Source organism: Lepidochelys kempii, chromosome 3 (genome assembly GCF_965140285.1).
Source record: "Lepidochelys kempii isolate rLepKem1 chromosome 3, rLepKem1.hap1, whole genome shotgun sequence".
Classification (NCBI taxonomy): Eukaryota; Metazoa; Chordata; order Testudines; family Cheloniidae; genus Lepidochelys; species Lepidochelys kempii.
The window spans coordinates 7691345-7709425 of record NC_136382.1 but is presented as its reverse complement, the minus strand read 5'-3'; the positions used below and the strand labels follow the sequence as shown (position 1 = coordinate 7709425).

At 39.3% G+C, this 18081-nt stretch overlaps 1 protein-coding gene across 14 annotated transcripts in view; it reads left to right on the top strand.

Annotated features, from left to right (window-relative positions):
- NCOA1 (nuclear receptor coactivator 1) overlaps positions 1–18081 on the top strand; it is a 358642-nt gene that overhangs the window by 63540 nt on the left and 277021 nt on the right. Inside the window, exon 1 of one of the 14 annotated variants that reach the window (XM_073335583.2) lies at positions 16777–17414. The exons of the other annotated variants lie outside the window; for them this stretch is intronic. The gene's annotated coding sequence lies outside the window, so the exon portion shown is untranslated. Of the gene's footprint in view, positions 1–16776; positions 17415–18081 lie in introns of those variants that run through there. 14 annotated transcript variants of the gene reach the window in all.

Here is an 18081-nt window from a genome sequence, read left to right as displayed (position 1 = left end):
CTCCGCGCCCCTCCCCTGCCCCCCCCCCCCCCAAGATGGGTATGTGATAGAATCCAATAACTTTAGTTGCTGATAAATGAAAGACTTGCTGGTTAAATTGAACACAGATGCCTTTATTTCTGCTTATTTGCATTTTGGGAATGTGACTAGAAGTCCATGCTATTAAGCTGCTGATTGATGTTACCATCAGATGATGGGGGTGTGGGGGTGGAGGCGCCGCATAAGGTGGCTGCAGCAACAATTGCAAGCATCTGGAACATACAGTGACTCCCATAAATTAGTGTCTTAATACTGAACTACTATTGAGTCTAGGGAAGAACTTGCTACTTAATAGTTTTTTTTTCATCAGTAGATCTCAGTGACTTACAAAGGAGATCAGTATCATTCATGTGTTTCAGATGGAGAAAGGGAGGCGTGGGGATGTAAAGTGACTTGCCCATGGTTATGCAGCAGGCCAGTGGTAGTCAGGAATAGAAGCCAAGTGTCCTGAGTCCAGTCCAATGCTCTATACGCTCTGTCCCATTACTTACTCAGCTACCTCTCTCCAGTGTTGTGAGGATTAATTAGATCTGTTTGTAAAATGCTCTGAATAATATCAAGTGACATGTAAGTATTATCCGCCAAGGAGCCTTTCTTTCAGAAGACCTCTGATTTTTGGATTGGCCTGTCTGGTTGTTGGAAAACAAGATCGAGGCCCTCAGTCCAAACGTTTAAACGTTGAGATGACTTAGTAAATTGAATTTTTACATTATGGCAAAAACTGGTGACTGTTATGCCTGACTTTCTTTAATTTATTTATATGCAGTGTGCACATGTCTGTGCAAAATAACCCATGTTAAAAATCAGCATTAGAATGAAGTGAACCCCGTCAACTTGAATCTTTTGAAATTGGTTGATAGTCTTCTTTTGAATTATGTTCCTTTAAAGTGTGAGCTTTGTGCTCCTGTACTGATGTTGAGAAGGGTGCTGCAGCTTGGTAGGGCCTCGAGAGCAGCAACACCAGACGCCATAGGCTGGGGGTCTCAAACTCCATTTACCGTAGGGCCAGTGACAGTCCTCAGATCCTCCTCGCGGGCCAATCATGTCACTGAGGACGGTGTTCAGAAAAGAAAATGTTTATATTGTATTTTTTATTTTGAATTTCTTAGAAATAATAAAACTGTCATACAATTCTTCGCCTGTCAGGGAGTTTTTAGTGTTTGCCAGACACCTGGCAATGCTTCAGTTCTGTCAGTTTGTTGATGTTTGGCCTCAGTGACTGAGCAATTGAAACCTTCAGGATTGCAGCAAGGTGTGTATCAGATAGCTGTGTTCAGTATTTTGACTCGTTTATATTCATTGTGGGGAAAAAAGTGATGCTGCCTTCGACTGACTGTGCCTGGCAACTAGTGATGCTGCATCCATGGCTGACTCTGCCCGGCGACTAGTGATGGTATCTCTGTCCCTCTCCCCCAGCCAATGGGAGCTGCAGGGGGCGGTGCCTGCAGCTGACCTTCCTGGCAGCATGTCTGCATGTGTCTCTCCTCTGCAGGTCGCAGTGGGGAGGTTCTCGGGCTGCAGATGGCCTGCGGGTCGGGACTTTGAGACCCCTGCCATAGGCACTGAGTGTTTCTTTTCCCTGGAGGTGCTCCAGCCCTGCTCCACCCTGAGGCCCTGCCCCTCCCCCATTGCCCTGCCCTCAGATCTGCCCATTCCCCGAGGCCCCTTGCCGATTGCAGTGTTCTCCGCCTTCCTCCAAGCCCCTTCCCCAGCCTCCGATCAGCTGTTTGGCGGAGTTACTGATCAGCTGTTTGGCGGCGCAACCGATCAGCTATGGCTGATGGGGGCTGAGCATCCACTGTTTTTTTTTTCTCTGTGGGTGCTCCAGCCCCAGAACACCAACTGAGTCAGCGCCTATGCCAGACACACTCAGACCTACCTCTCTTAGCCATTCCCTCTCTTTTCCACTCTGTGCACATGCCTTTCTGCAGCCTCTTTGGTTTGAGATGAGTAGTAAACAGCCTTCCTCAGGGACTGGGCATGGGTGTGCACATGCATTCCCTCCCAGAGCAGTACATGAGTGATGTCCTGCTGGTGCATGAGACAGGAAGTGCAACTGACCATCAACAGAACAGCAAACCCAGTTGTGTGTGAAGGGCTGTCAGATGTGCAGGGTAAATGGCAGAAAATCCAGAGAAATTTTCTAATCTGTGAGTTTTGGAAAGCTCTGATATTACATGTAACCAAAGTGGGTATCGTTTTCAGGTGGAACTGGGTTTTTTTTTCCGTGATGATGTTCCTATAAGGTAAACTACACCACTACTGATGTTGAAATACAAACAGTAAAATCAACATATATATAAATAGTGTGGGTGTATTAGGTGAAGCTGAATTTCTACTTCTAGACTTTTTTTTCCCAGTTAACAAAATATGCTGTAGCTATCGCTCCAATGGAAATTACAGACATGATGTAGGAGTTTCTGGGTGAAGTTCGATGGCCTGTGGTATGCAGGAGGTCAGACTAGATCATAAGTTTTTTCTGGCCTTAATCTATGAAAACCAATTTTTTCTAGTTTGAAATTTTCTGTGCAGTCTGTTCAGTGATGATGATTGTCTGAAGAGTCTGAGCAAAAACTGTTCATGTAGCCTGTTTTTCAAGAATAAAACATTACAGTTTGTCTACAAGTTCTGATCAGCACTATTATGTTCTGATAATTAAAATAATAATTGGAACTAGACATTTCAGACCCCATTTATATGGAAGATCTCTTTGAGATAAGAGGTTCTAGCTAAGTTTGAAGACAACTTGTTCTGTATTTTTAAAGTAATAATGAACAAAGTGTTTGTATTGGTCTGGGCCTGAAACAGCATGGCCTTTGACATACTTTACTTTCATTTTGCTAATAGTGCGTTATAAATTCATGATATGGTCTAAAGAGCGCAAAAGTAGGAGTTAGCACTCCTGGGTTTTTACTCTACCACTGCAATTGGATTGTTTGTCACAAGAGAAAGTATCTAATCCTCGTGTCTGCTTGAAATTTTGGGGCAGTCTTTGCTAGTGGATAGGGCATGAGGAGGCTTCCCCAACCCTTGAGAGAGACTCCCGGCAAGGCCCAGGCACTATGCCTGCATTAAGTCCTCTAAGGACTTTGCTATTGCTGTCGATTTCATGCGGAAAGAAGTCATACGATATAATAATGGGTGGTAGTATAAAACTCTTAGATAAATAGATTGCAGTCCCTGTGTTCCTTTTAAGTGCAGGGACTGCTCACTTATCATTCTCTAAGACAGTGTTTCTCAAACTTTTGTATTGGTGACCCTTTTCAAACAGCAAGCCTCTGAGTGCGACCCCCCCCCCCAATTAAAAACACTTTTAAAATATTTAATACTTCTATAAATGCTGGAGACGAAGCAGGGTTTGGGGTTGAGGCTGACTGCTCTGGACCCCCCACATAATAATTTTACGACCCCCTATTTGAGAACCCCTGCTCTAAGAGCATGACCCACACAAGATTGTTCTGCTTACTGATACAAGGGACAGCGGGGAGGAGGTTCTGGTCCAAAGAATTACATTCATGGTGGAAGATTGGGTGCATCCCCTGAGACATGGTCCTCAATTAGAGTTTCCCGCACCACCCCTACATTGGTCATGTGACCTCTAGTTCTTTGCCACCTTTTTCGTGGGGATACTGGTTAAGAAATTGCCAAATCCACTGGAATTATGAGATCTCTGGAAAAGCAGGGAGAAAACTGCTACCCCAACTGTCGTGAAATGGTAACACATCAAACAGAGTTGAGAGCACAAGCTGTAAAAGGAAAAAGAAAATATTTCAATAAGGTAATGAGGGCACACTTTCAAAGAGGCATATCAAGTCCCAATACTGTTTAGATAGCTTTGTTTCATTACCCGAGCTTTGATATATTTGTCATCTGTTTTAATTCTGAATCAAATGCAACCGCTTAAAACTAATTTAAGAAACTTCAGAGAGATGGGAAATGTTCAAATTGCCATGGGCCAAAAGGTGGAAGCTATGGGCCAAATTCTCTGGAGGTGTTACTCCACTGACTTCAGAGGGGTTATGCTTGGCCCTTAGCCTTGTCAGTGGAACAAGCTTGAACTTAAAAGATTTGTTTGTATATAGTAGTTTAAGTACTGGAAGAGAGACATCTGGAGGAAATATGGAACCACGATATTGACTCTACAGCTCAGATTGTAACCAGCTTTTCATTATAGCACTAAGTTAGACTCCACCTCTAACTTCCTAATGAAGGTTGCTCTATAACCAGCTGTTTATGGAATCTTGTCCCACCAATCTATTAGAATTCTTTGAGTGAGTCAACAAACATGTGAACAAGGATGATCCAGTGGATATAGTGTACTTGGGCTTTCAGGAAGCCTTTAACAAGGTCCTACGCCAAAGGCTCTTAAGCAAAGTAGGGAGTCCTGGAAAAAGAGGAAAGGTCCTCCTATGGATCAGTAACTGGTTAAAAGACAGGAAACAAAGAGTAGGAATAAATGGTTGGTTTTCAGAATGGAGAGAGTAGATAGCGGGGACCCCCAAGGATCTGTCTGGGGACCTGTGTGGTTCAGCATGTTCAGAAATGATCTGGAAAAAGGGGTAAACAGTGAGGTGGCAAAGTTTGCAGACAATACAAAATTACTCCAGATATTTCAGTCCAAAGCTCTGAAGAGTTACAAAGGGATCTCACAAAACTGGGTGAATGGGCAAGAAAACGGCAGATGAAATTCAGTGTTGATAAATGCGACATAATGTACATTGGAAAATGTACTCCCAACTATACATACAAAAGGATGGGATCTAAATTAGCTGTCATCACTGAAGAAAGAGAATTGTGGATATTTCTCTGAGAACATCTGCTCAATGTGCAGCAGAAGTCAAAAAAGCTAACAATGTTATGAAGCATTAGCAAAGGAATAGATAGTATAATACTGCCACTATATAAATCCATGGTACACCTCCAGCCTGAATACTGCATGCAGTTCCAGTCACCTCATCTTAAATTAAAATCTATTAGAATTGGGGCTGTCGATTAATTGCAGTCAACTCACATGATTAACTCAATAAAATTAATCACAATTAATCGCAGTTTTAATTGCACCGTTAAACAATAGAATACCAATTGAAATTTAGTAAATATTTTGGATATTTTTCTACATTTTCATATATATATTGTATTCTGTGTTGTAATTTGAAATCAAAGTATGTATTATTTTTTATTACAAATATTTGCACTATAAAAATGATAAACAAAATAAATAGTAAGAACCAGGGTCACCAAATGGCAGCTGGTTTAAGAGAAACAAAAGGAAGTACTTCTTCACACAATACAGAGTCAATTTGTGGAACTCGTTGGCAGGGGATGTTGGGATGGCCAAACATATAACAGGGTTCAAAAAATAATTAGATAAGTTCATGGAGAATACGTCCATCAATGGATATTAGCCAAGATGGTCAGGGATGAACCCTATGCTCTGGATGTCCCTAGCCTCTGACTGACAGAAGCTGGGACTGGATGATGGGATGAATCACTCAATAATTGCCCTGTTCTATTCATTCCCTCTGAAGCATCTGGCGCTGGCCACTGTTGGAAGACAGGATACTGGGATAGATGGACCATTGGTCTGACCAAGTATGGCTATTCTTGTGTTCTTATGTAACATGTAAGAAGTTCAGCAGACTGTGAGACATTCAGCGTATTGTAGATGTTAAGGTCAGAAAGGACCAATCCAATTATATAGTCCATAGCCGCATACTCTGACCACCTGGATAATACAGAGCATAGAATTTACCCAGTTGTGCCTATATTGAGCCATCTCATTTCCATATCCCATACATAAGGACCTGTGTAAATAATTATTTCATAGAGGGCATGGAAACTGCAAAAATGCCCCCAAATAGTGACCTTTAAAATATTTTTTTTAAAGGAAAATATCCGCAACTGAGTCTTTAATTAAAAAAATTACCTAAACTAGTCAGTGTCAAGAATGTAAATGGTCAAAATTGATGACGGTTACTTATAGAATTCATTTCATCCTTGCAATTGACTACATTTAGTTTTAAAATTCATTCTGTGGAAACTCCAGGAAATTTAATTTTTTGCCATTTACACTGTTGAGAATTTTCTTTAAAGAAAAAAAAAGTGATTTACACAGAGCCCTACCCATTGCTTCATTTGTTCCCCATACACGTAGCTCAGTTACTGCCAAAAGGTATGCTTCATGTTCTCAGCCCTTTATGCAAAGCGTGCTATGTTTGTCCTGCCAAGCAAGGTGGATTGATTTATATCAAGGCTATTTAAATCAGCTTTTTAAATCATGATTTAAATAATCGATTTTAATAATCTTTTCCATTTGTACTTCAGTTTCTTTTTAAAGAAAGGTGCATTGTCACTGGTTGATATCTGTTAAAACGTTGATCTTCAACTAAATGATCCTTTATACTACATTTGTTATATATTTTTTGCTACCTAGGAGATGGATAACTAACTTCTTGCTCATGATTTGTGTCAAGCTGCATTAGGATGGTAACAAATTTTAATTAAAACAGCATACAATATTTATTTTTATTAAACAAAATCTTAAATGTTTTGGATTCATAAACTTTTCTTATCAAAACGTGTTTCACCTTTTACAACTAAATCGTAAGTTTAGGCTTTAACATAGTTTGTATTAAATTCTGATTTTATTTTAAACAGTCTTATTTTTCAAAAGAAAAACTTAAACCTTATTTTTGATTTTGTAATTTAAATTATAAATAAAAAAAACCCCACTTTGTTCCAGGAAAAAAATCATTTTTTAAAATCCAGCCTGCTTCCATGTAAAGTAGGTTGGTTCAAATAGCTTATGAAAAAAAATCCAAGTTTACATCAGGAATAAGTTCCCAGTCAGGAAATTGTGCAGGTAGTCAAGGTTGTAAATACAGATCAGTTTATGGCATCATTAGGATACTGTACTTTTAAATAAAGCAAAATGCCTGAATAAGAAAATGTGGAGTTAACCTTGACATTAACCATAACTGTCTCTGAATAAACACCCAGTAAAATCTGTATTTCCAAATCTTTCAGTTCATTCAGATTGACTTTTAAAAACCGGGTGCACCATCTTGAAAGTCTTGACTATATTTAAGACCACCTCAGTCATCCGCATCCTGGTTGGAACCTGTGCTCCACTGTTGCACCATAGTTTTCTGGATTAATTAGTTTTTGACCCTTCTTTGATGTGGAATTCGCTGCTGCTTAACATCCACCTCAGTCCCTCCCTTTTAAAGATAATCTAAACTCTCACCTTCTAGAGATGTTCTGTAAACATTCTTGGCCTCATGTAAAACCTCCAGCCTTTTTAGCGATGCCACATTGTTTGTCTTTTAAAATATTGTATGCATTTAAAAACTGTTTGCGATGGAAAAGAGCTGATCTTATCGCTAGTTCTATCTGAGACCCATAGAGTAGCTTTGCTAAAGGATGTATGTAAAATTTCTGGTGAGTGTGAATTTTTTTATGCATTGGTAGTAGCCTAGTGATGTTTACACTGTTGTGATTTTCTTGTTCAGTATAAAGAAAACGAGGACTTGTGGCACCTTAGAGACTAACAAATTTGAGCTGTAGCTCACGGAAACTTATGCTCAAATAAATTTGTTAGTCTCTAAGGTGCCACTAGTACTCCTTTTTTTTTTTTGCGAATACAGACTAACACGGCTGCTACTCTGAAACTTGTTCAGTATAGACACAGTATTTGGCTGGGTTAGAGCACCCCCAATCCGCTACTGGTTTGAGCTGGCTGGCTTGGTAGTACCATAAAATATTTGGAATAGCTAGCCCATGCTATTTAATGGATGTGTACAAAGTATCTTCTTTCGCTCTTCGTGTTTTCTGATTCCATATGAATTCTAACATCCTCTGTGTTTGTGCTAGATCTTTATCGGGGATAATTTTACGGTGTGAAGAGCTCAGAGTAACACTTTGAGGGGTCTATGTGAGGGTTTACTTTTTCATTCATTACTCATTTTTATTTTACCCTTTTGCTGGCTGTAATTATTTCTCTCCTATGTATGTGTAAGCGTGCCTGTCAGCAGTAGCATGGTATTAATGCATAGTCTTAGAGTTATTTCATTGTTTGCTTAGTATTAAGCTGCTTTTTCTCATTTAATTATCCAAAGATTATAATAAACTTACTACTGATTTGTATTTATATCCACTCTGTTTATATTTTCTGTATCTTATACATGTGATATAAACGCTTTAAATAAAATCAGAATAATTGTACGGGGAAGGGGGAAGAATTACCACTCTTCAATTTTTGTTAAATTGCTCCAACCTCCTGTTCTCTCCCATGGTCTCGATCCTATTTTATCATTAGCATGAGATGCTGAAGGATAGTTAAGGGGCCACCATTATTTGGGTAAAGATTAGTCTTCTGCTTGCTGTTGAGCTAGCTGCATAGAAGCTTTTAAATAGGCCTTGTGCTGTGAAGATAGTGCCAGATCACTAGACAGGACCAAAGTGATATGTATATTAGAAATATATAGATGCACAGATTCAGGGTCTGATCCTACAAAGTGCTAAGCACCTTCAATTTACATTTTCTTCAGTCAGAGCTGAGGGCGTACTGTATCTTGCAGGATCGGGCCCTTAGTGAACTCCAGCAGCTTTTTCTTTCTATAGTCAAACTCTGCCATGTACCTCTACAGGAGCCTCCTTTCGGTAGCTGCCTCAAATGCTGTCTTTTGGAGTGACACAAGATACTGTAGCAATTGCTACAATAGGAATGACGACTTTGCAAATAAACAGTATTTAGGGAAATGCCTTAAATATCTACCAAGCAACAATTTACCAGTGTTGTCAACCTTAACCAAAAAGGTACATGCTCTCATTTTCTGGTTGTACTTTCCCCATAGTTTGAATGGTAGAAGGGGAACACTGCAGGGAGATGGTTCCACAGATACCACTCTTATGGCTTTGTGCTGGAGGACATGATCCAGACTCCAGTAAATAAGATCTTTAATTATTTGTTGGGTTAAGTCCTGGTCCAACTGAAAGGAAAGAGTTCCTATCATTTGCTTAGCCCTCAAATGACTTCATGTCTTTATGGATAGCTATCAAAACCTTGAAGAATCTTCAATTTGCATTTCAGATATTACTACCTCTTCATAAAATGTAAGCCAACAATAATTAACATCCAGTAAAATCAGCAGTAAAATCACCACCATCAGGTTCAAGTACACCTCAGTCATAACAAATTATTATCCAGTAAATGCTTTCATTTTATTATAATCTGTAAAAACATACTTCATTCCATTAAAAATTATTAATTTGGCATGGAAAAAAATAGCAACATCTGCCTCAAGCTATTGAGATTATGTTGTAAAATATCAAGTCTTAACAGTGGAAAGCAAAAAGAGTAATCTGAGGTACTTGGTCATGTTTTGGCAATTCAAAATACAGTTCAGATTCCTGTGAAGGGTAAATTTAATCACTTACGACTACGCTTCACATAAATCCTAGTTAAGCAGGGCTTAGGCCTTGTTGGACCATTGTACAGGGGTGAAATTCACAGTCTGATTGATCATACCACCCTATTTTTAGTCCTCTTCATTAATACTGAATAGAACAATAAAATAGATGGAAAAGATGTCTTGTCCATCTTAACTTGGCCACAACAAGATTCTTCCCTGAAGTATAAAGTATCAAATTGATTTGAAAATGTTGCTTTTAACATACTAAAACAGATAGAAATCTTGTCTCAATCTTAGTACACTTATGGTTATTGGTTCTTTCATCTCATTTTTTCTCATTTCATATGTCTTTGAAAGCTGCAAGTTCAGAACAATTTCTTTCACCCATGTACTGGCTAATATTGTTTTAACATGGAACTTTCAGCTGCCACAAGTTCTACTTTCAGCTGTGTACCTTCTATTCACCTCATGGAAACATTGACAGTTCATAAAACTATTTACAGTCTTCCATAATGAATCATCTCTGCTGGATTACTTAGATGACTTTGACAGAATTTTAGGCTCTCCTGTCTCCAAAAAAATTAAATCAGGAAAACAAACACCCATCACTTCCTTGTGTTGTCTGGCCTCCAGATGAAGAATAGTTTGCAAATGACAAAAACATTTTTTAATAAAACTGATGGGCCTTGGGAAGGGAGGACAGACCAAATAAAATAGGAGTATTGAACTGGGTGAACCATTAGTGTGTGTTTTCCTAATAAGAGAAACTGACTGTTCTCTGAACTAGGTATGCATGTGGTAGTCCAGAAATTACTCTGTTTATGTACAGTCTATCAGTCTACTCTAAACAACATTGACTGTGCTACAAAGAGGGAAAAGGAAGATATCCATGCATTTAAATGTTGGAAAAAATTGGTACAAATCCTCATTGGCCCAGTTTTGTATATTACTTGTGTATTGTGTATGGTATAATATCCCATGATTTCAGCATGATATTCATTAATTTCTCTCTACAGACAATATCTGAGAGGTCTCTGGTACCAATTCCTATATTAATAAAGTAGTAAAGAGTGAACAGGGCTTTCCATCCAGTGCAAATGAGCACGGTTTAAAAACTATTATAGTTTGGTCTAATTTAGAGGGGAAGTCCCTGAGATCTTTAATACAAAATACACAACTAAGATACTGTAGGTGATCTTAGGATTTCAGTTTTAAATTATTGGCTAGGAGCAAACTATAGATTTTAATTAAATCTTCAGATACTGGCAAAAACATACATGGGTGGTGATGGCCCCATATAAGTGTGTGGATGGAAGGGTGGCTCAGGTTCTTCCCTGACATCTATACCTTCATATTCCTACTGTACCCACTAGCCGCACCTCACTTAATTCTGAGTAGGTGTTAGTCTCATAAGCCCACTGACAGGGCAGTAGGAATGGTTTCGGGAGGGGCCCCCAAAAGTATGCTTGCTTCCAACACCCTAGATGGCCTGTAAGTGTTTTGTAGACAAGTTTGTTACTTCCTGCATTTAGTGGAAATGGCCTGGTGGAGACAACATTCTTTAAGACTAAGTTGTTGCTTCATGGAAATGTGAAGACTAGATAAACTCAGTCATAAAAGATATCATGTCCAAGGAGAAATTCAGGTGCATATAAATACACTCAGTCTTGTTAGGCAGACGTGATTTTTTTAATACATGCCTGGCATTGGTTACATAGTTAGCCACTTCTGACTACCTTGTCCTTCTCTATTTGTCTTTATTCCTACGGGTATTGGCTAAATCATAGATTTAGTTGGTGAGCTCTCTGGGGCAGGAATTGTCTAACTTTTCTCCAGACCGTAATCTCTGTTAGGGTTACTGCAATAGAAGTAACCACAGATTCCACTTTCTTTAAAGACAGTATTGCATCTTGTTCACCTAGAAGTTTTTGTTACTTTAACCAAAGAATAAAAAAACTTTCAGATTTTTTAGCACCTTGAAGTGAAAACTGGAAAGTGTGAAACATGTTAATTTCAACTAGGGCAAGCAAAAACTCCACAAAAAGCTTGGCATACATTCAAAAGCTTTAAAAGTACAGAAAATAGTTTAACCTTTCTTGTGAGCTGATAAAAGACAAACTCGCTTCACTCAAACCCATTTGATTTCTCTATTTTTCAGTCCTTAGTTGTAGAAAACTGCAAACTCTCAAAATACAGTGGTGAGCATTCAACCTTTAATTTGGAGCTGTTAATTGGCAGACTAATTTGACCCTCTTACCAAAATGTCTCGTCTCTTTCTGCAATTTGATTATTTTATAATATTGTGTATAAACGGAGCTGTGGTATCTGAAAGAGTAGAAATGGACAAAGATATAAATTCCTGGTGTCCTCCTATTATGCACCTATTTCTTCTTCTTGGCAGAATTCCCTCCTTCCTTTCTGCTATGAATGCATTAAATTCAAACCATACTTGAGAGCTAAATTTCAGAAAAACCTGTTGTGTGAAATAACACTGTATAGGTACTGCTGCCTGAATGTTCCTATCCAGGGGAGGTGAAGTGTCCCTGAGAAATATGAATTCTAAACTGGCCCAATAGCCTTGGAGGAGATGCAGGTTAGATTCTTGGCACTAATGTCTTGCATCCCACTCAGAAACAGTGCTCTCTGCATATGGAAGTGCAGAAGAGGAAGGGCCTTGGATCATTCACTACCTACCTTTCCAGCCAATTACACTTCCTTTGGTGTCTGTCATTGCGCCTCCTTAAAGTTTACAGAAGTTGTCATTTTATTTTTAATTGGTACCTCTGATACTAAACAGAGAACACATGCAGCGGTATGTACTATAAGGTTGTACTTTTATGTTGGGAGTTCTGGTGATATGTACAGAAACATCTGAACTCTTCTGCCTGCAGCATATATTTTGTATTTAATTTACTACCCATATCTTTCAAAAATAATTTTAGGCAGGTAGGTGTAGGTGAAAGGAAAGGATGGTCTTATTATGACTGAAGGACAGGACTATATATCGAGAAATCTGGATCCTGCTTCTCCATTCTCACTGCTTTAAATTGGGTAAATCCATTGAAGTCAGAGGAGTGACACTGGTGTAACTAAGAAGGGACTCCAGCCCCTGGCTCTTCCTTTTCATTGTGACTTTGTAATCTGTAAAATGGGGTAGTATTTCCCTAAATGACAAGGTGGTGAGACTTAACAGTGCCTGTAAATCACTTTTGAAATCTTTGTATTTTATGGCACCTTCCATACAAAGTAGTATTATTGTTCTGAAGCAGGTTAGCAAAGGACAGACCAAAAAGACAAGAAATTCCCGGATTTGGCTGAAAATCCTGACTGAACAATCAGACATAAACTAATCAGTCACCCATGTCAGAAGTCTAGGCTACAGTGGCGCATAAAATAAAGCCTAAAGTTCTCAAGCAGATTTTTGTCTTTTAAAGTTCATTGCTTTTATATTAGGTCCATATTATATATTTGGAGATATTTTTTTAAATTGTGGTAGCTAAAGTAATAAAAAATTGTCAGCACTGTCCAAATTGCTTACTGCATATACATAACATTTGGAACGTACATAAATTTTGAAATTCATTTTATTCACTAGACTAAGTAAAATGTAACAAGGGAGTTGCTGAAAGGCATGTGCTTTGCATGCTAGATCATAACTGCTTCAAAGGTGCTGAAAGTCTATTGCATCATGGTCTGTTGTGAGAACTTTAATTGCAGATAGACCATGCCTTTTAAAAAAAATTCATAGGCAGGAGTTGTAGACCAAGCTGGATGAGCAAGCATCTCAGAGAGGTGATTAAGAAAAAGCAGAAGGCATACAGGGAGTGGAAGATGGGAGGGATCAGCAAGGAAAGCTACCTTATTGAGGTCAGAACATGTAGGGATAAAGTGAGACAGGCTAAAAGTCAAGTAGAGTTGGACCTTGCAAAGGGAATTAAAACCAATAGTAAAAGGTTCTATAGCCATATAAATAAAAGGAAAACAAAGAAAGAAGTGGGACCGCTTAACACTGAGGGCGGAGTGGAGGTCAAGGATAATCTAGGCATGGCCCAGTATCTAAACAAATACTTTGCCTCAGTCTTTAATAAGGCTAAAGAGGATCTTGGGGATAATGGTAGCATGACAAATGGGAATGAGGATATGGAGGTAGATATTACCATATCTGAGGTAGAAGCGAAACTCAAACAGCTTAATGGGACTAAATTGGGGGGCCCAGATAATCCAAACAATATTAAAGGAATTGGCACATGAAATTGCAAGCCAATTAGCAAGAATTTTTAATGACTCTGTAAACTCAGGGGTTGTACCGGATGATTGGAGAATTGCTAACATAGTTTCTATTTTTAAGAAAGGGAAAATAGGTGATCCGAGTAACTATAGGCCTGTTAGTTTGACATCTGTAGTATGCAAGGTCTTGGAAAAAATTTTGGAGGAGAAGATAGTTAAGGACATTGAAGTCAATGGTAAATGGGACAAAATACAACATGGTTTTACAAAAGGTAGATCGTGCCAAAGCAACCTGATCTCCTTCTTTGAGAAAGTAACAGATTTTTTTAGACAAAGGAAATGCAGTGGATCTAATTTACCTAGATTTCAGTAAGGCGTTTGATACCGTGCCACATGGGGAATTATTAGTTAAATTGGAAAAGATGGGAATCAATATGAACATTGAAAGATGGATAAGGAATTGGTTAAAGGGGAGACTACAACGGGTCCTACTGAAAGGTGAATTGTCAGGCTAGAGGGAGGTTACCAGTGGAGTTCCTCAAGGATCGGTTTTGGGACCCATCTTATTTAATCTTTTTATTACTGACCTCGGCACAAAAAGTGGGAGCGTGCTAATAAAGTTTGCGGATGATACAAAGCTGGGAGGTATTGCCAATTTAGAGAAGGACCGGGATATCCTACAGGAGGATCTGGATGACCTTGTAAAGTGGAGTAATAGTAATAGGATGAAATTTAATAGTGAGAAGTGTAAGGTTATGCATTTAGGGATTAATAACAAGAATTTTAGTTATAAGCTGGGGACGCATCAATTAGAAGTAACGGAGGAGGAGAAGGACCTTGGAGTATTGGTTGATCATAGGATGACTATGAGCAGCCAATGTGATATGGCTGTGAAAAAAGCTAATGCGGTCTTGGGATGCATCAGGAGAGGTATTTCCAGTAGGGATGAGGAGGTTTTAGTACCGTTATACAAGGCACTGGTGAGACCTCACCTGGAATACTGTGTGCAGTTCTGGTCTCCCATGTTTAAGAAGGATGAATTCAAACTGGAACAGGTACAGAGAAGGGCTACTAGGATGATCCGAGGAATGGAAAACTTATCTTATGAAGGGAGACTCAAGGAGCTTGGCTTGTTTAGCCTAACTAAAAGAAGGTTGAGGGGAGATATGATTGCTCTCCATGAATATATCAGAGGGATAAATACCGGAGAGGGAGAGGAATTATTTAAGCTCAGTACCAATGTGGACACAAGAACAAATGGATATAAACTGGCCACCAGGAAGTTTAGACTTGAAATTAGACAAAGGTTTCTAACCATCAGAGGAGTGAAGTTTTGGAATAGCCTTCCAAGGGAAGTAGTGGGGGCAAAAGATCTATCTGGCTTTAAGATTAAACTTGATAAGTTTATAGAGGAGATGGTATGATGGGATAACATGGTTTTGGTAATTAATTGATCTTTAATATTCATGGTAAATAGGCCCAATGGCCTGTGATGGGATATTAGATGGGGTGGGATCTGAGTTATCCAGGAAAGAATTTTCTGTCGTATCTGGCTGGTGAATCTTGCCCATATGCTCAGGGTTTAGCTGATGGCCATATTTGGGGTTGGGAAGGAATTTTCCTCCAGGGCAGATTGGAAGAGGCCCTGGAGGTTTTTCGCCTTCCTCTGTAGCATGGGGCACGGGTCACTTGCTGGAGGATTCTGTGCTCCTTGAAGTCTTTAAACCACGATTTGAGGACTTCAATAGCTCAGACATAGGTGAGAGGTTTTTCGCAGGAGTGGGTGGGTGAAATTCTGTGGCCTGCGTTGTGCAGGAGGTCAGACTAGATGATCATAATGGTCCCTTCTGACCTTAGTATCTATGGAAAAAAAAAAAAAAACCATGGGTAAAAAATCTGTAGGGAACACATGACTTGGGGAATGTAAATGGAGAAAGATAACTAAACTAAAGATGAAAGAAAGTTCTCTTTGAAATGTGGTCTGGATTAAAAATGATGGAAAGATATTTTGTCTGTGACTGATTGGTAAATTAGTGAATGGATTTTGCCTTAAATATTTAGTAACAGCTGCCCTTGGGCTAAGGTATTGTGCCACTTTTTAGCCCCCAAAGAATTTTTACAGCTGTCTTCTAAAACCTTACAATAGGGGTACGTAATGGAAAGACTGATAGACACAGTGACATGACTGGCACCATAATATATTTTTGAGTACATTTTAGATGGATTACAAGAATTCTTAAAATTGCTATAATCAGTAATAGAGTACTAACCAGATGAGTCTTTTTCATAATGAGGTATTGTAAAGGAAGTTTAGTTAGAAGAGTTCATCTTCAAAGGACATGTTTACAGAGACCTTAGATAACCTACAGCCTGCCTTCACCCCACCACTCTCTGGGAAGTATAATTATTAGGTATGGTTTGCTTAAAAACCAAACAACATTCATCTTGTGTTGAATATTTGTTCCTCTCACGACAGCTTCATTAGTTGTCAGAAAGAAAGGATAAAAATGAACCTCAGCACTTCTAAGCAAACCACTTCAGACAAGTCACTGACAAGAGTTGAGCATGAAATACTGAATACAGGATTATGGAAGGTAACAGTCAGAGGACCAAGGATTTCAGGCTAATGCAAGCTTTATGGAAAGGCCAGGTTTCTTGCATTGAAAATCGTTAAGTACATACTCCTCGTAGTAACAAGAATTGAAAAGCTTTCTGATGGAGTGAAAAACATTGTGAGGTGGAGATATTTATATTCTGTGGACATTTCATTCTACTGTTTGTCCTCCAACCATCTTTTTATCTTAAATTGAAGACTTATCTGAAGTCACGTTGGTGTATAAAAACTATTTGTAAAGTGCCTTTCGTTATCCTCTCCAGGCACTATAGTTAAAAAAAAAAAAAAATCTGCTTTAGAACAAAAAAGCTACAGATATATGGAAAAATATATTTGGACATAAAGATAATCCGCTTACTTGGGTAAGGAGAGAGTAGTAGTTGCCGAACTGGCATTATTGCCCACTGTCTAAACCCATGATTGTCACGCTGGTGATCTGCAGATTGCTGATTGCTCAGAGGGGTGTGTGTTCTTTTCACACCCCTGAGGGAGATAAGTTATACCGATAAAAGTGCTAGTATAGACATAGCCTAAGATGTGGTTCACGCTGTGCAAAACTTCAGAACCCCCATCTATACAGGTTTATAATTTGTGTAGCCAAAGCAGCCACAGTAGCGCTGTTCACACTCTAAAGCACAGTTTGCCTGTGAGGAAGCAGTCTAACAGACATGGCTGAGAACAGCTAGCTAGGAAGATATGGTAGAAGCGAGTCATCTAGCCACAGCTCAGGGCTGTTACCCTGTCCACTCACTAGAACAGCCTGATTATAGTTACTCATTTGAAGTGATATCCATGTCCATATCAAAGAAGTGTATCACTGAGACATAAATGTTTCTTGTTTGGGTTATAAATTCAGAGAAGACTGTGAAGAACTTTTGGAGGGATCTGATCAAGTTGGGTGAATGGGCAATGCAATGGCAGAAGAAATTTAATGTTACTAATAAATGTATTATTGATATTACCCTAGCACTTAGGACCTCCTGTCGTGGACCATGATCAACTGTGGTAGATGCTATACAAGAGAAGCTTTCTGCCCCAAAGATCTTACAATCTAAGTATGAGACAGAAGCAGCGGATGGATACAGACTGATGGGAGAGTACACGGAAACAATGAGGCAGTGGTCAGCATGATAAGCTGTGGTCTTAACAAACCGCCATCCTAATTGTCAATTTTTTTTATAGGCATCACAGTAAAGCAGAGTTTTAAGGCAGGATTTGAAGGGAGATAATGACACCTTTGCAGATGTTTATGGAGAGCTCTTCCCAAGCCTGGGGCATGGGAGAAAGCACAAAGGAGCTTATATGAAAATGTAACAAGTGGGCGACAGAGGTTGGTGTCATGGACCGATCAGAGTTGGGAGCAGACAGTTCGATGGTGATGAGAGATGATAGACTGTTAAGTGCCTTGAAAGTAAAGACAAACAGCTTTTGTTTGATGCAATAGATAATGGGGAGCCAGCAGAGGGTTGCGAAGAGAGGGGTGAACATGGTCAAAGTAATGGGCTAGGAAAATGATCTTTGCAACAACATTCTGAATGGATCTGAGTGGGGCAAAACAGCATTTGTCATGGCCAGAGAGAAGGAAGTTGCAGTAACTAAGATGAGAGCTTGGATGAGAGCTTTAGCTGTGTGGATGAATAGGGAAGCTGTATTTTAGAGCTGATGTGTAAAAAGAATCTGCAAGATATGAGAGATGAGACCTAGAGAGAGATCTGAGTTGAAAATGACACCCAGGTTACAAACCTGAGTGACCGGCGGGAGGATGGTGGTGTTGTCCACAGGGATCAA